General features: G+C 30.6%; 1 protein-coding gene across 6 annotated transcripts in view; it reads left to right on the plus strand.

The window, feature by feature from the left end:
• The window catches only part of LOC100570020, a 231206-nt gene that overhangs the window by 56070 nt on the left and 154559 nt on the right, over window positions 1-20577 (plus strand). For 4 of the 6 annotated variants that reach the window (XM_029490506.1, XM_029490504.1, XM_029490503.1 and 1 more), the window contains one exon: window positions 7022-7061. The exons of the other annotated variants lie outside the window; for them this stretch is intronic. The gene's annotated coding sequence lies outside the window, so the exon portion shown is untranslated. The remainder of the gene's footprint in view (window positions 1-7021; window positions 7062-20577) is intronic. 6 annotated transcript variants of the gene reach the window in all.

Consider the following 20577-nt stretch of genomic DNA (forward strand, 5'->3'; position numbering starts at 1 on the left):
GGCTAAAAAGTGTAAAAAATTAATACAAGGCTCCTGATATATTTGTTAAAATAGCAGTTGAAAAATATTAAAAATACATAGGCACAATTTTTTTTTATAAGCATTTGAAGTTAAAATGTTGACAAAATGTATCAAATTTGAAATTGAATAATTATTTTGTAGTTAAAAATTTATAAAATGTTCAACTTTTATATCTAAAGGTTGAACATTTTAAATAAGATTCCACGTAAATATTTAATTCTGTTACTAACAATTTTAAGAAATACATAAGCACAGTTTTTTTTTTTTTTTTTTATTGTTACAGCATCAATATCATGGTTATTAGCTTACAATTAGATTAGTTTAGTAAATTTGGAAGAAATTACATAGGTATTAAAAAACCTGGAATAACTATTTTAGTTATTTAGTTGTGATTGTATAATATTATTCGTGGGTACTTAAAACTTCTAATGTATACTATTATATATCTATGATAGTACCACGGTTTGTTGTTGATGTATAACGCGTTACCAAATGGGTATTGTGATATGATTAATTTGGAATTTATTATTGATACCTATTATAGATCAATTTTTTTTTAATACTATAGGTAAGTATACCTATATTATGTCTAATACTTAGACTGACAAACCATCTCCGCTCAGAATCGTTTTTCTTATACAGTGATATTATATCATTGAATTCAAATTTAATACTATCCATTATACAGTGACCCACTTGTAACCTACTGTACAGCAGAGCGATATCCACTTACCCACCTTTTTTTTTTTAATGTTATATATTGATCGTTTAATAAATATTCAATAATAATAATAATACTTCTAAAAGACGCCATGTCCTCGAATCGCATAAAACATAATTTTGTATAGTAGATCGCAATCCAAATATAAGTCTGATCCAATGAAATATAATTTTTGAAAGTAATAATTTGGAAAATCAATAATAATTATTGAAAGCCAACGGTGGTGGGAACGATAAAGTATAGAAAGTACACAAAATTAATTAATTTTTTTGCAATTAATTACTTATAATATCATCAAACAAAAATACATCAACCGCGATCTATTTCCACAAATTTACACCAAATCCCTCATATTAATGTTGGATATTTAACGATGTTATTAGGTAATTTTTATTTTTATGTTTAAGTTATTAAATATAACCCCATCGGATGTCATATTTTTTTCGGAAAAGTCAAATTTTTAATTCTCAGCTTTCTACGATTAAGTGATTTTAATTTTGTCTTATCAATAACAATTATTTTATTTTCCTTATTTATTTTTTGAATTATGTTCATATGCCCGTTGATATTTGCTTAATTTACATCGTTTTGAATGATTTATACGTAAACATGTGATGATCATCATAATATAATATTTAAACTAACGTCTTATTTTGGCCACTAGGTCTAAATTTTCATTACAAACGGTATAATAATTGGTTCCGAGATACTAATATTAAATTAACAACGGTTTTAAAAGTCACTTAAAAATTATCTTATTGAAACCAAACTGAAGTCTTAATAGTATTAAAGACCCGCCTAGTCATTAGTTATATACTTATGTATGCGACCAGATTAAAAAAAAAAAAAAAAAAATAAAAATATTGAATATAAAATATATTTTGTTAATTTATTGAACAAAATAAATGTCTCTGCTGTCTTTGTTATTTATATAATAATATTAATTAAAAATTAAATTCTTTTGTTGGTTGAGAATTAGAGATACTTTCATTACAATACATCTGGTTTAAAATGAAACAGAACGAATTATAAAAATTTCAACACGTATTTCCTTTTAATATACATTGTTGTTTTTTTAAGAATAAATAAACGCACTTCAACGTAAAAAGTTTAAAACACTTTACTGTGTATACAATTAACAGTAAAGTTGCTACCTTTTAGTTAGATTTAAATTCGTTTTGGGCTATATGCGTTTGAACTGTGCGTTTTATTTTCTAAATTAACTTTGTACTTTTTTTTTTCTTGCTTTATTCTTTTAAAAAACCCGTCAAAAGCATCAAAACTTTTTTCACTATATTGCTACACTTTTCACTTTAATCCGTATTTAATCTTTCTATAAGCATATGGCGTCGAAGTGGCAATTATGCCAACTCGTTATTCAATTCAAACTCAGACGCGTAGATACACGTGTATAATATATACATTTAAAAAATATATAACATGCATAAAAAACTTTATTGCTTTTTTAAATTAACGATAAGAAGTTTAAAGTAAAAGAATTCGTAGATCGTCACAGTTGATATAGGAAGCTGATGAGCAGTATTTTAAATGACTGTACTGTAGTCTGTAGTATACGTTTTTGTATTAGAAAATATTAGAATGTAGTGAACCTAATATAATACAGTACACGACTGTTATTTAAATTTTAAGCTCAATTACTTTTAAGCAAATAAATAATATTATTCGTATATATAGATTAAGAGGATAATAATATACGCCGATAACAATCAGTTAAAGGGGTTTGCAAACGGTCGATGGTAACTTAAAAGCCGATCACACTAAGCAATACATTTATTGAAAAGTGTGCCATTAAATTATCACCCGCCGATCATTTTTACTGGGAAAATAAGGATAGTGATTTCAACGTATAAGTTAAAGTCAATCATCAAAAAAAAAAAATGACTGTCAAAATATGTCTGCATATCCTTGTTGTGATAAATTATTACTGTATACATGCGATCTTATGTGCAGTAGCTTATCTAGGATTTATTTCCTTTTTGGGTGCGAAAGAGGGAGATAATATATTATATGAATTAATTTTGCACGAGTACGGAGTACCTTATTCATCATGTTAGAAGCAAATCAATCAAATCGAAATTATTATTATTATTATTATTTTTTAAATCATCCTAACTCTCTATAATAATTATGGGATTCCCTCACGCTCCTGGAAATTTCTGTCCACCGCCTAAAAAGGACACGATGTAATGACTTGATATACCGCAAATGATAAAAAAAATATAAACATATAAAAATTAAAATTAAATGTCTATAGAAATTAGGAGGAGGATCTAGGAGCATTTTTCCCTATCAAAAAACATATAATCCAAAATTCTTTTTATAAGTACCTATATTTTACAGACTGTATTTAAAAAAAATAAAACAAAATTAAACTATTATAATAACAACAGCTGATTCAGCTTGTCTGTTTTTTTTTTTTGCTCGTGCTTATTGACGTCCGGTAAATGAGGACGTCTCCTTATACATAGGTATTCAGGAGTGTTGTAATGTTTTTTTTTTTAGTAAGTAATAAGTAAATTTGATAATTTATGTACAATATTTTAAATTTGAATAATACGAAGAGGGAGGCCAACCAGTGATGAAACCCAACGTGAAATTATTTTATGTTAGCAAATCTCTGCATATTTTCTCTTGAGCCTATGGATGGGATTTTTGGGTTGGTTTTAATGTTTACAAAAATTATATGAGGCAGTAAAACTATATTTCGCCCATTTCACAACTGTACGAATTTCGATTACCTATATTTATCCTTTTCTATTTTGGCTTAGAATCGGTAACAGCAACTCATGTTTACGCCCTCCGAAACACGCGTTTACCCGAGTTCGCGGAATCCTATTTCGATTTCTTCCCCTTATCGTGGTATATACCTCCTGAATTGTGCCTTTGTCAAACTAGCACTTCTGTGTACTAGCTGTATTTATTAAAAAAAGCTCTTCAGACACACGCACGTCACGAACACACTACCATACACGTATATATGTATATATAGGCGATGTGGCTATAATATTATTTTGTGTATACCTACACTGTACACTGTACAGTGTACAACCGTCGTAACTACGACGATTTAACACGTCATTCGTTTCAGCTTGGGAGCTGCCATAAACCCTTTTTCTTTTATATACGCATTTGACAAGAGACCGCATGGGTTTTTTTTTTGTATACCAAACGAGGCGTTTTGCGCGGCAATCGTTAAGTGCAAAATGTGTTCTCGCTTGTAACTCGGACAATGATCGTGACGTGTGTAGGTACAACTACTGCAATTGTGGTGACAGACAGTGGGCGAAAGCTGGAGGACGATCATAATAATTGCGGAACGTCCTTCAACCGGCAGTCGAACCGTCATAATGTACGATGAGTGATAACAATAAATTATTAATGATTCTATCGTACGATTAACGATTCGCCCGTGGTCATCAATGACGTGTGACCACAATATCAATTGACTTACAAGTATTGATATCGATATGTCCTGTAGTGATTTCGGGCGACTTCTGAACGGAGCTTAGCCCGTCGTCGTCGGCAGTGTCGTTAAAATCCAGACACGCGCCAGACTCGCTATGATATTTTTTCGATTTTCCTCTAGATTTTTCGGTTGAAACCACTTGTATTGTGATCTACACGCATGTGGTCAGATCCAGAAGTTTGTTATTACGTTTACGAATAGTGCAATTATAATATTATACTGGCTGACCACGTGTAACCCGTAAAAAATGTCAACTTTTGTATGATTCAAACTTTGTTCATATAATCATATTCGGTGTTATCGTGTTCAACAATATAAAATCATATAAAAAAGAAAATATTTAATTTCAAATCAGTGGATAGTAATAATTTATACGTAAATAAGTAAGTTACACCATTGTAAAATCACTAGATCCCTCGCTACGCTCAGAATTTAAAAATACTAATTTCTACTAGTGTTTTCTATTATCATATCATAATCACCAATAGCCATTTATAAAAAAATTTGATTTCCATCGTGAATTTCAAAATCCTTATACGACTTTGTGAGCACCTCTTTGAAATTTTAACTATGGAAAATAATTTCTTAGTCAGAAAATGTTTGATTATAATATATTATATCAACATATACATCATCAATATTATGAAGATCAATATTTCCAAACAATTATCCACTTTATAATTTATAGTAGTAAGGGGAGAAGGGGCGTTCTCATTTGAAAAACGGAAGTTTGCAACGCCACAGGAAACTACTAGATTAGCACAAAAAAATATTAATAATTTCAAAAATTTCAAAATCAAAATTTGAATAAATTAATAAACTCATTATTAAAGGAAAAATATGAGGTGAGCATGCCTGGTGAATCATACTGTGTATTATATTTTATGCTACGCGTGGTTGTAAATACCCAAAGGAATCTCCCCTATAATAAAGGGTGGTCCCTTCTTGTGCCAGTACCTACCTACAGATTTATAATACAAATTTATAATTTTTAAAAACTAATAAACACTTTCCCCGATTAATTTTAATAAATTCGGTCATTATAAATAATTATAATATATAATATATTAATATAGTTAATTTTAATTTTACAAAATGTCTGTTAGTAGGGACGTATACGAGAACACTTTTATACTGAGTGTTTAGTAAAATATGTGTGTGTGTCGTGTTAAATTGATAACCATGATAATATACATATTATACCTAATTGATTTTACATAATACCTATAGTATATATTATTATATATTAGATAAGATTGAAACGATAAGGTATAACATACTGGCATTATTCTACACCATACTACCATGTTATACTCTATTGCTTATACAGTCTATAGAACACATAATCACACTATAACTAATTGGTCACATTTTACATAATATTATATCAAACACCTAACAAGGAATAACACTGGTTTATCTTTATTTCCAAAAAAACAACTATGAACGAATTTAAACTTACATTAAAGAGTGAAGACTATAAAAATAGTAACATTTTTCAAACAAAAACTAATTTTTAATTTGATTGACTAAGCTAATTATATTTTTATCAATTACAAAAATTTTATCATTAAAAAATCACATTTTTGGATACAATAATATTAAGTTCAGTTGTTATAATTGTAAACTGTAGGTACTGGCCGAAATGGGAAGGGTATATTTTGGCCAAAAACGGTGATGCCCATAATAAACACGTTTAGATTGAGTCGCATCACTTGCGCGGTGCAGTGTTAAGACAATAATAAAACTCCAATGACAGAATACAAATAAAACTATTCTGAGAACTCGTCATTGTAAATCTCTTACCACTCTTTGTCGAGTATTATAACAATTTAATAATACATTTTACAATACCTCAAAAGGTATAAAGCACTATAACCTTCTGACAGCATATATATATATATATATATTATATAATATAATATTAAATATTATATACATTATATATATATATAATGTATATAATATTTAATAATATGGTGATATAATACAATATATAATATACATTAATCATGATGATATTTAATCGTATAATTTATTAAATAAATATTAAATCTAATAAAAACTACAAACCGTTATGCAAAATTCATATTATCATCCAAATGATCACATAATAATATTACAAATTCATTATCATTTATTACTGTATAAGATATAATTTAAAAATATATGTTAATAAGTATGGAAACATTAATTTGAAAAGCAATAATGATAGACTGCATGAATTATTTATACCAGGCAATAACATATAAATTAATATTAATAATATGTATTATACTAACAACAATGATGTATAATAATACCTAACAAGCAGTGGCGTGCCGAACTGACAAGAAGACCTGAGGCAAACTATACAATTTGATCCCCCTCCCCACCACCAACAGTTTTTTCACTATTTTTTTTTATTATTCAAAATAATAAATATTATTAAGTTTTTTTAGGTATAAGTTGCACATCTACACTAACACACCCACCCACCCACCCAAATTTCCCTTGAGGCAATTGCCTCAAAAAATGACTGTTCAGCACGCCACTGCTAACAAGACTCCAAAGTAAAAAAGGGAAGTGATAACTGATAGAGCTCAATATAGTATTGGCGAAGACTGTCTTTTATTAATGATAATATTCAATATTGTATTGAATTAATGACCTTCAACGCACACATGTTGCTATATTGCCTATACAATACGCCATGTTACAAATTTATCGTGAAAACTAATAATATGTATGTATAGTACAATTAATACTTAATAGTACTATTATTATTACATAGTTGTATTATTTTTTTTCAGATTCAAGGAATGGTCTTGATTGGGTCCATCTTGACATAGGGTAAGTGGCATGCAAATACATCATTATTAATGTTGGCAAATTTGAAACCAAGTGAACGGTACCTGGTATAATAATAATTACGTATAACTACGCCGGAACCATAATAATATAAAATGTAGTTGACTTTTGAGCCGTTTAATATTATATGTATTATTTTTTACGTATTAATCGAAATCTACGTGGAAAACAAAACACTATAATGGGGATTGGGTTTTGAAAAAATCGTGGTCGTTGAGAAAAAACAACAAAAAATCAACACACGACCCGACTGAAATTTCTCGCATTTTGTTCCACGCGCGAGAGCGTACGACATGACAAGAGACGCACACTTTGGTAAAAAATTAATATGGGTGTGCTCGAAGGATGCGAAAAAGCAAATCGTTCGGAAATCGCTCTAACACGCCATAAATAAACGGTCGCATTTCATCGTACGATATAGTATTATAATACATTAAATGCCCATTCCCTCCCATCACCCGTCCGAGACCGTTTATCATAATAATAATATAATATATTTCACGGGGTAAAAACAAACGTCGTGATAATAATATTATGTTCCGGCGACTGGTGACGTACGATTTTCACCCCGCGGGTCCAGGTGGGTCGGATGATTTTTTTTTAGCAAGACCTTGGCTGATTGGTGTGTAAGGGGATTGGGGGGGTAGGTGAAACCTATCGTGGTCTTTTGTTTTTTTTCTATTTACCGACCCGCGCACGCAGATATACGCAACGCGAATCGCCTCACCCCTGCCATCGACCATAACCGACATCGCACTATACGCGTCATGTATTTATCTGCATCAGCGACAAACGATAGCTGCTTCTGGGTACAGTACAAATCATGTAAAAGCTTTTCAAATGTCAACTAACGTGTCATACGCGCGTAAGTTTCGTATTACATATTATATGTACTCATATATATATATATACACATTATTAATGGCGTTTTGTACATAGCATAATCGCGTAATAAAAATAAAAATTACATTTTACAGCCGTGAAACTATGTGAGAGGGATGGTCAAACTTAATTGCTGTATGTGGTGTGGGGTTGTATCTATATTTATATACACGAACACATATGTATATCGTAAGTATATATACAGGGAGATTCGCTGACCTTGCTCACTCCCAATTTATTCTTAACAAATTCAGCTGTTATTCAAAATCTGATTTTTGGAATTTTTAAACATATTTATAGGTATATATTTTTTTCAAACCGCTGAAGTTTATTTGTACTACTCGTGGAAATTAAAACGTATGTTTTTCAAATTTTAACTCACCTTTTCCAATGAAAATTATTCAGAGGATAATTTTTCTGCACATTCTGGCGTACCTATCAAAATACAAATTTGAAAGAGTAGTTTTCGAGTTATTTTACTCTGTGTACTAAGAATAATAGATCAATGTGATAATAGATTTGGATGATATGAGAGCTATGGTGATTTGAATATTTGAATAATTTATATGAATCCATCAATATTTATAGTTTATGAAAATGATCCAAATAAAATAGATACTGTATCCGATATAACGCCTATTTTATATTTCTGAAAAAAACATTTTTAAAGACTATTATCCCCTAGTCTAACCCACTAGGGCCTAGTGTAATAATTGTAGTAACTAAGAAACTACTTGTTCGAATTTTGACTTAGCTACCAGCACAAAAGTATTCAAAAAAATTATCCACTAAATAACCTCCAGGAAAATAATATTAAATTTAAGGTAGTACAAAAAAACTCAAAAATTTGAAAATTCATTCAAAAACTCCAAAAATCAGAGCTTACATAAATTCATTATGAAATATAAAAACAGGGGTGATCATTCTTGGTGAATCACTCTGTACCTACATGATATATGCGGCACCAACATCCACTATATGATAGCACGTTTCACGCAATTCGCGACTTTAATAATATAATAATATAATGTATAGTTTAAAAAGTTTTTCCGTTACAGGACACTGTCGGTGGAAAAGTTTTAAATTTTTTTATTGTTATTTTTCCAGTTGATGTATTTGTGGTCGTAACATGATTGCTATTCACCCAGGCGTCGCGGTCGAATACAATGTATAACAATAAACACTTATTAAATATATTTTGTTTGTCACGTCGTTCTCCTAATATTTATAAATTAAGCTGCATGGAAATCCATCTTTTATATCATAAATAGCAAATAACAATCGATGAATCGAACGATCAATAACATGACGTTGGTTAGGTTATCAGGTAGGTCTATTGGAAGAGGGCTCCATTTTCGAAAAATATATAAATTGTGTTTTGTAAATATATGAAAATTGTTATAAAAATGTACAATTGTATGTGTAAATTAACTACAACTATGATTTGTATTTTATAGTATTGATATAAATGTTTTTCATATTTTTACAAAATTAATATAAATGATAAATCCCTATATAATACTATTTAATTATTGATATATCTATTTTAAACATTTTTTATTCAAAGCACCCTATTCTGAATTCCTCCGCACGAGCCTATTATCAGCAGTAGTTATCAATGGATAGAATTCAATGGATTGAATTGATCAAGTCTCAACGACTAAGAAATGTATACTATTTTAATACTACTATTTTTTTATGGTTCATCAAATTGGGTGACCATTTTATTTTTAGATTCTGATTTCACTATGTTTTGATTAATGGTCCCTCCAAAAATATTAATAGCCTATATGAACATTATAAACCTGTCCAGGTCTTCAATATGGTTGATAATAATGATAATAATAATATCAAAATCACCGCACAAGTCTTGAGCTTTTCCTTCTCTATATAGCTTTATTAATTGTTTGTCCAGACGGATTCGTATTTCGGTATTTCGGCGGACGCGATTGGATTGAAAAAGAATAAGTTGTCGGTTTCGACCTAATACCGCGTGGCAATCGGTAACGTAATACGTCCCCTCCTCTCGTAGTCGTGCCCGATGTGGTTCCGTCAAACAATTCTTTTTCGTGTCGTCGGTTATTCGCGTATCGAGCAGGTGATCTCTGATTGTCGTGTACGCTGTCCGACCCGTCGTCGTCTAAATCTCTGTACAAATCATTTCTGACCACGGTAATAACTCTCTGCCAATCGCTCGCCGTCATGAGGAATCACTTATCTGGTCACGTATCTATCACAGCAGTGGTTCTTGTTTTTAGTCGTCCTAAAGCTTATACCGAAATGTGGTTTTATGATTCGTGGATGGGATCTGGATTATCAGTGTTTTGTGGAGTGTTGGGGGGGGGGGGGGGTGATGAGTGGATAACTTTTACAATTAGCGAATTCTGAAGAAAAAAATTGTGACCGTTTGAAGTCGATTTACAAATTGTATAGTATCTTATATTCTAAGCGGAGCGAGGAAGCTGGTGGTTTTACAGTGGTGTTTATTTTTTATTTTTTTTTTATGTATACAAAATATTTACCAGATGGAGTGCTTCGATTTCAATATACAGGGTTATTCAAAATGATTCATCCGATTTAAAATGGCTATAAAATGGTTAATGCCATGTGATTATTTCTTTTGGGGATATGTTAAAGACACTGTCTACATACCACCACTGCCATCAAATCTAGATGAATTGAAAAATCGAATAACAACAGCCATGGAGTCGATTACAAAAGATATGCTGCAAAAAGTATGGTATGAATTTGACTACCGACTAGATGTTATTCGTGTAACCAAAAGAGCTCCCATAGAGAAGTTATAGATACAGTTAATTAAACTTGATATATTTCTCTTTTATTTAATGTATAACATATTGTTCTAAACCTAAAAAATAAAATAATATAAGCACTTTAAATCGGATGAATCATTTTGAATAACCCTGTATAGTACCTTATCTTTTAGCAAATTGAATCAAGATGGTATTTTAGACAGGTCATTTTTCGATTTTCTCAATAGCTATTTAATGCCACAGGAAAAACCACCAACAAATTATTACGAAAAACCGCTAAAAATAGGATTTTAATTTCTAACGCTTTGTTTATCGCCATAGAAACGAATAAAAAATAATACATATTATAATATAAATAAATAATAACAATATTCAGACTGACAAACCGTCTCCGCTCAGAATAGTTTTTCTTATACAATATGATATTATATCATTGAATTAAAATGTATTAAAATTCTTTATAGATTCACTCACTTGTACCTACTGTACAGCAGAGTGACATCCACCTTCTCACTTTTTGGCATCGAAGTTGTTGTTTGAATCGATCGGACACCTTATACGTGCATGCAAACAATTATGATAGCAACTATAGACCTCAGTGTTAATAGCATAATATTATGTGGCATGGGTGGGAAGTGATCTATTTCAGTAGCGGGCGACGTGTGCGGCACGGGCCGCATTTCGCTCAAGACTGAAATCGTCTTTCCGCACGAGTCATACTCACTTTTTTTAGTCACACCTCTGCCTTCATTGATCACGCCTTCACGGCAAAGGTAATTTAGGCTGGGACCTATGCAACAATACCAGACTATTTTACGAAAACAATATTTCATGAAAGAATCGATTTGGTATTATTTATTTTAAGCGCATCCATGGAGGTTACAATACGAATATAAGATGTAATCAAAAGTATATGTTTTGTAAGGACCTTGGTATAGATTTCAGTATAAAATAAGAATAACAAAATCTAATCACGCCAAAGGTAATGCATTATGCGGGGATCTATGCTACAACCAAATTATTATATAAAAGAAAAATGTTTACGCGTCATGCAAGGAGATTATAATATGAATATAAGATGTAACCAAAAGTTTATGTTTTGTAAGGACCGTAGTATAGATTTTAGTGTCTGTTTGTGCGGAGGAATAGAGGATACGATTGATATGTGAGCTCAGTACTTTTGGGAATTCCCGCTTGACGGAAAATGTGGCTTTTCAACGCTTCAACTGTCATCGAAAACTAAACTTTCAGTGCAAGCGTGACAAAAAAATTTTTACGTGTACAATATTACGCCAACGGAAAGGTATCGGTCAAAGTCAAGAATTAGGTTTTGATATTTTCACCACCGTTTACTTGGTAATATTTACTTGGAAGTATGTTAAACTGATTATCCATGTAAAAATGAAGAATTTGGATTTTTAGAGGTGCTAAATAGCACCCCCTCCCCCCACAATATTTGTGCCTATGGCTCCGCCGAATAATATAAGTTACTTTACACGGACGTGAACGTCGGACGTTCGAGTAAAATACAAATAGATATGGAGATCGCGCGAGTTTATTCAGTTAGGATGGCTCAAAGGAGTTAAATAAAATATGTACATACAAGAACGTCGGGGTGCTTACGGTATACATATATTATAAGACGAACTATAACGTACAATATACGTGCGTGGAAAGGTATAGGACAAAGTCGAGATTCGTTTTTGATATTTTCACCGCATCATCGGTGCAGTCTGATATTGTATACGTCCTATGATGTGCATATTATAATAATATATTCACAACGTTAACATATTCCCGCTACGCCACCACCACCACCATCATCCTCGCCCGCCAGAAGTTAAATAAATATCATAACAAACACAATACCCACCTACACGTATTGTATAATATGTAACGCGGACGTAAAAAGTTTACACGTCGAAGAAATCTTCTCTGTATTGTTGTTTGCTATGGTAATAATAAAATCTCCAGGTCGTCTGCGGGATATTTACTACGCGCCTTATACCGTGACTACGTATTGTTATAACAATGTTTACATTCGCGAAAGATTTGCTAACAACTATATTATTATCGTTGTCGTTGTTATTACAAAGTTAAGTATGTTTTTTTTTACCTCTTCGCTTTTTTTTTTGTTGATGGTCTGTTTTTAAACGATATTTATTTTTATATTAATCTAATAATAATATAATGATGTCTTGCAATAGACCAGTGGTTCCCAAGAGTGACATGGACCCGGCTTAGAGGTGACACGAAATCTCCACGGAAAAAAGAAAAAATATATATTTACAAAATATTATTTTTTTCGAAAATAATCATATTGTTATTTATTGCCAAAGTTCGTATCTGTATTTTTCATTTTATTATACCTTTAATCTTTGTTAGTCTATTTGATTTAATATATAACATACCCACCTTATAGTTTTTTGACGAGGAATAATGCTCGTCAAGGAATAATAATTTAAAAGTATTATTCGCTTATTAAGCGAATAAAAGTTACTTTTATATTATTACTTTGCAATAAAAGCTTAACTAAATAAAAAAAAAAATAAAAGCTGTTTATATTTTTATTTACTAAGGATAAACGCTGTAAGTACATTTTACTAATATAATACTGACAAATAATAATCAGAACAAAAGTCACATTATTATTATATCTTAACATATTGACCACTAACAACATTTAACCAATTTAAAGTTTAAAGTGTCAGCGTTTATTGAATCCAGAAACTCAAATAAAGTGTATGATTATTATTTTTCTGCGTACTGCATTTTTTTTTTTTCAATGAAAGAATAATTCTAAAATATACAGTTAAGAATTAAGAGTGTTTATTATTTTGATATTAGGGTGACACAGTGTTTGATTCTATAGTAGCTAAAGGTGACATGAATCAAAAAAGTTTGAGAACCACTGCACTAGACAATACAAACTAACCAACATAGTGTATATTATTATAGGTACCTGCACGTCGTATTCTATAGTCGAATGGAAATTTGTTGATAAAACGATCGTATATATTCCTTTCAGACAATTATAATCGAAAATATTTTACCGATGAAATTCCAATGAATTGTATATTTTTCATTTAAAATGAAACTTGTTAAAATCAAAAAATAATTGTACAAAACAACCGTATCAATTAATATGGTATTTGAGGAGCTGAAAACATGTTCAAACATAATATTATATTGTCTCCATAAAACATAAATATGTTATTATAATCTAATGCCATAATATAAAATATATTAAATCCACAGAATATTTTATATAAAATTGACGCATCAGTTCGCGAACTGTTGGATTTGAATGGTTCACATTGAAGGTATACATATTTTTAGTAGTTGATGAAAACAAAACTGTTTTGGGTGAAGATAGATTAACAAGAGACTGACGTGTTTAACTTAGTATTTATACACTTTTCTTGACGTTTTTTTAAGATCCTACGAAAACTACTATGAATGTTGAGTATAGAGAATTATATTTTAAAACAATAAAGTCGCAAATTTTTTAAATGTTCTATAAAAAGTGTTGCTCTTACAAAGCGAAAGAAAAAATCACGCTATGTACAGCTTCTTCTCGTTTATTGAAAAAATCTATAATAATACGATATTATGAACTATTGAACTTTTCCGGGATTTCAATATGTATATTCTGGTTTCTGTGAATGTTTGCAGAATAATCAAACTTTAACGTTTTATTAACTATCCATATAATATTGTCTACTTAGTACTTTCGATTTTAAATCAAATTACTTATAAAATAACACCCGCATTTCGGAGAATCTTTTGAAAATAAAAAAAACATTGTAAATCTCTAAAATAGCTTTTAAACAATAAGAACAATATTTGATTTGAACAACAGCGTAACTTTACCGAGAAAATCGTTATATTATTTATTAATTTAGTATAATGTATTTATGGTACTCTTACGTAAAATATGTTTGTATAACATATAATGTGAATGTATTATGAGATATTATGATGACTGTTGTAACACATATTATAGTGCATAAATATACTTGACAGAGTCAGAAATTGGAAATCGGAATTCATTCGGGTCATAAATTATTTTCCACCTACGCGTGTATTATGCAGACGTGGTAATGTAAAGGAATATCAAAAAGATGATTTATGCTTCCCGAAACAAACGGATTTTCTTCTTTAAATTAAAGCAAAAATACGAAATCATTATAGCTCTGTGATAAAATATTTCTGAACAGCGTGTAAGGTACAGTTTATGATTAATTGAGATAAGTGTCTGATTTAACGGTTTTTGTTATAATTATCATATTATCAATATGATATCAAACACTGCACAATACGTCTAATACCTTTACGTGTCGTAAAATAGTTGTATACAAAACAAAAGATTTATTATTAATTTAAAACGTACATTGTCTACATATTTATTATTTAGGTGTACTATAATTTATGAGCTTATAGTGAACAACATCTGAAAAACATAAAGATCGTTAAGATTCCATCGTGTCAAAATCTAAAAATAAATTTGTATATTTTAATATTGGAGTTTAATACTGCAATCTAACAATCAATTTATATTTATTTTATTATTAGAATGTTGAAAACAATGATCTGAAGGAAAATCTTGAGTCCGGGTGGCTTCAGCGTAAGATTTCGGCCTGGAATGAAGTTGTGGCTCCGGAACTTTGGTTGTAGGTGTTTTTGAAGGTCTTATTGTTTTTTGAGCTTTCATGAAAGCTGGACAGCCTCTGAAGTTGGCGGTGTGGTCACCGGAGCATAATGCACATTTGGCTGGACTTGTCCGGTCATTGGAGCACTCGTTTGTAAAATGTTCCGCACCTCATTTAACGCAGCGGGCGGCGTGGTTGCAATAGTTTTGCGTATGATCAAATGCTATATTGTATCGATCTTAAGATCTGAAAAAAATAAAGATTTTTACGATTTCATCGTGTTTGTAATGATCAATTTGTATATTTTATTATTAGAGTGTTGGCATTTCGTACCAGATAATAATTATATGTAGAATAATATTTTTTACGTTTTTTTTTTTTACATAGAACAATATGGTTGCAACTATTAGACAACCTATAACCTACTGTTATTTAAATCAGCTGCTTACGACTATGATTTTCAAAGCTTAAATGAGTTTAACTATTTTAATATTATAATAGATCATACTTTCAAAGTATCATTGTAATATTATGTAATATTTGACTCGGTAGACTGTTGTAGCAATGGCATGCGTCTACGTAACCGTTTGTTTTTGTACATAAATCCCTGACAGGTCACCGGGTTTTCCGGCATGCATTATTTTTAATCACAGTCCAGCAGTTTTTCAATTTGCAAAATATTAATACGAAAGGAAACATATGATATAATATAAGGTTATAAAATCGTTATATGAAAACGCCCAGAGGCTAACCGTTTCGTCGTCATAATAATATACTTCTACATATATTATTTTAGATTTTATTTATAAATGTTTATTTTATTTGCCCCTATTACACATTAAATAAACAGAATCATGTTAGTGACACGGTCATTTATGTTTGACATATTTAAATACTGTTGGCACTATAATATATGAGGGGTGGCTAAACCACGGCTCGCGTCTTAACCTTTTTAGTAGGTAACAAAATAATAGTTATTATTAATTGTTCTGCTCGTCATATATTTTTTTATTATATTGTGTGGGGATCGTGACTCTTATCGCCGGCCACCCCTGCTATATACCTACATAAGTGATATATAAAACTAGTACACGAGTTAGGAATATGGAGGAGGGAACGAAGTCCCTATTTTTGTTTCTTTATTGTTTATGCGTATACCCCTTCTAATTATATATTAGTCAATAAGACATTTTAATATCGGGAATATGCGGCAGCCTAAGTTTCAGCATAGCCGCTTGAAACTTTTTCAATTTTTTCATATTTTTTCATATTATTTGCTTTGTTATTAAAAATATTATTATATTTTACACAATATAAATGTATATCTTTGTATATTATCTAAGTTTGTAATATGTTTTAAACGTTTTTATATAAACGTCACGGTCTTGGTGTTTGTGTTATGTTTATACTTACCTAAATTACTTATTATAAATGTCTACGATCTGACTTAGTCGGATTGAATACATTGGTGGATAATATGAATGTTATTAGACTTTCTCTTGAGGTGACTGACTTGCTAGACACTCAAACATGGGTTTTCGAATTAATTCTTTTTACATAAATAAAAGTACAGGACATCCGACGGCACAAACCACATGGTCAACTGTATAGGGAGATTTCTCTGTCGGCGGTATCGACCTACACTGGCCATGACTGATATAAGTATATAACTAGACAATCGAATATAACTATCGATTTACATTTTTTTATATACGTAAAAGCACCATTCTTTTTGTAACGGAAGTTTTCAAATTCCCGATTATTTTGTTTTATTATTGAAAATAATATTTGATAATATGATATATAATATTTAATATATTATAATATACTACCTATGCATAATGTATATCTAAGTTTTTTTTTTTTTGTAAAATATTGAACTTTACTTCGTATTATGTACCTATATAATTGTATACGTGACGGACGTAAACGTGGTGTTATACCTACCCGATATTATTCTGTTTATATATTACTTATATCCTGCAAGGTAAAAGCAGATAATGCGATGTAACAAATAGCACACAATCTACCATAGGTGCATTGCTCAGTCGGGATCTACTTACGCCGATGGTGTCGGTATTGCTTGACACTTAAACACGGCCTTTGACTTTGTACTATTTTGCACACGAAAAGCACCGGGCTGACGCTATCGCCAGTAGCTTAGTTTCACGAATTTTGACTTACGCATCGGAATCGGCGGTGCCTGGTATCTAGACACTCAAACAAGGATTTCTTACCATTTCAAACTTTCAACAAAGCACCGGACCGGTGTCCTGGGTTACGTATCCGTTTACACCAGTAATGACTGCAGATAGCTAGATATCCGATTAGTAGGTACATATGGATCAATAGACAAGTCAATAAAATTCAAACGATATTGCCTCCGAGATCAATATTCATGGTAAGCTAATTAAACGGGCCGCATATTTGGAACGAGCAGCTAGTTGATGTTTTAAAAAAAAACGGTTTTATTACATTAAGTAATGTTTTGGCCATAGATAATATATTATATATTGTATATTATATTTTGTTGCCATTACTATCATGTTAGTTTCAATGTTAATATAATATGTTGGTTTGGTTAAACAATTTGACTCAGTCGTTATATTAATAATATATTGTAACTAGGTACAAGTTGAAACCGTTGGATTTTGTAATGAGAGTTTCTAAGGAGTTCCAGTTTCAAAAATCTATTAAAGCACTGTATTGTGTTTTGGTACATCTAATATAAGGTTATGGCTTCGTAATCTCGGACCCACTTAACTCTGGTAACTCTAATCAACTGGAAATGGTGCAGCGTAAGTTTCTGCAGGGTACATCTTGAGGATACTTCATGCAGAGCACGACTACTCTCCTGTTGCAAACCAGCTTAATTTTCCGTCGTTGACCAATCGTCGTCATTATGAAATTTATTAAAGGTCTGCTGTGTGGCACGATCTACTTACTAATACTTTCAGCACTGATCAATTTTAAAGTTCCTCTTCGCCAAACCCGTCCTCACGTTCCATTTCACATTCCCACATCCTCTGCCAATTATTATATGTACCTACAATGAACCAATCAGCAGGTTAATGCATGCAGCCAATTTGGACCCCTCTTCTGTGGTTTGAAATACAATGTTAATACCGTTGTGTACCATATTCTAATTATTATTATGTCGACCATTTATAAGAAGGATTTGCCCACAAAGCAATAAACAATAAACCATAAATACCCAGGATTCGAAACAGAAAATATTTTTTCAGATTTTGATTTCGGTTTCGAATATTGGTATTAATTTTTTTCCTATTATGTTTTCAGTATTTATTTGTGTGATTTATTTTTCGGTTTTGAATACCGATTTTTTTTTCGGTTTCGGTATTGATTTCGGTGTATAACGGTCTTAACCGGTATTCAAAATCGGTATCCAATATCGGTTCTAAGCCCGGGCTACTTCAAATATATATTTTCACCGTTCGTACCTACGTCAGTATTGACTTAAATAAATAGCTACATTATAACAATAATATTATAATAATAAATTGCTTTATAATTGGATAAAATTACAAATCTGTATCAATATAATATCAACAATGCACATGACATGTTTCACTTTTTTTTTATTAAAAAGTTCGTTGTCTTGCCGAGCCACTCGTTTCGCGATATCTTCCACTGCCTATTCTCATGATAGTTTTTAGGACTTCACCTGTCAATTTACGAACGGACAGTTTTCGCCGGTTTTCAGGGGTTGTCCTTACACTCCCACTATTAGAAAATTGACATGGTAAATCTGTTTTTACGTATACCTTGTAGTATTCCATTAAACTTTATCTGTTTTATGTCTGTTACTTTGTATAAACATTATCATTATAAATTATGACAAATATCTTATGCAATGCGATACATATATAATCGTATTTTCAGTTCGTTTCTGAAATTAAAGCAAAAATTATATTATATTATATATTTATTGTATATTATACAGGATGATTCTCATCAAGCATGATCACTCCCTTTCTTTTTTAATTATACAGTTATTAAAAATCTAATTTTTGGAATTTTTAAATAAACTTACTTAAAGTCCATACATTAAAGTTCTTGTGATTTTTCTGAAAATCAGAGTTTGGACAAATCTATTATAAAGTGAAAAACGAGGGTGAGCATGCTTAGTGAATCACCTTGTATATGTTACAGTTAAAGTGTTGAATCAGTTAGTTTATGAAATAACTAGGTAATGTATAAAATAACTAAAGCTTGTAGGTAATGTATATAATTTATACTTTAGCTAGTTATTTTATACATTCCCTGGCATCACTTCGTTAATGTGTAAAATTGTAAATAACAAAATATCATGATAAATAAATATAGTTCTAAAATTTTCAATAATTTAATATAACATATTAAATCAGATAAGATTGAAGTCGGTGACCGCAATATACATTTATCGTGTTAGAACAACTATACTCTCGATCCCAGTTCACAGTATGTTCAGAAAATTTGTTAGCCGTAGAAACTGTTCCAAAATATGAAAGTATCACATTAAGATCTGCGGCAACTGCGCAGTCACTGGGAACTGGTCAGGGTTTTTTTTAAGTGCACTTGTACCAAAAAATGTGACACAAAGCGATGTGTTTGTAGAAAAAATGAGGTATTGTGCAACTCTAAATGCCATATTGGCCTTACATGTACAAATAAATAAATAATATAACTATAATTAATTCACAATTCAGTAAAATAAAATATTTTAATATATATTTTAAATTTTAATGTATTTTATACTTTAACGAATATCAAACTGAAATTGTATAGAATAACTAGATATTTTATGAAATAACTAGTTAAAGTACAATTTGCATGTATTATTTCATACTTTAACTAACATTCGTAGGTAATTCATGAACTACCTAGTTATTTCATAAAATAACGGAATTTAACACTTTAGCTGTAACATATATAATTGATACTTCGGAAAAGTCCAAACAAAAATGAATCAAATAGTTTTCAACTTGCAGCTTAGATCGTGAAAGAGTGACCTCTAGTCTACGTATAGCCTGTGAAATATTGTGACACGTGTTAAACTATTGTTTACCGTCGAACCAACTACCAATATAATAATAAATTCGTTCGACGTCAATTCAGTTCTTCTACTATACCACAAGATACCTAAGTATGAAAAATATATAGGTATATTATGCACTCGGGCGACTTTTA

The sequence above is a fragment of the Acyrthosiphon pisum genome, chromosome A2 (assembly GCF_005508785.2).
Source record: "Acyrthosiphon pisum isolate AL4f chromosome A2, pea_aphid_22Mar2018_4r6ur, whole genome shotgun sequence".
NCBI classification, from domain to species: domain Eukaryota; kingdom Metazoa; phylum Arthropoda; class Insecta; order Hemiptera; family Aphididae; genus Acyrthosiphon; species Acyrthosiphon pisum.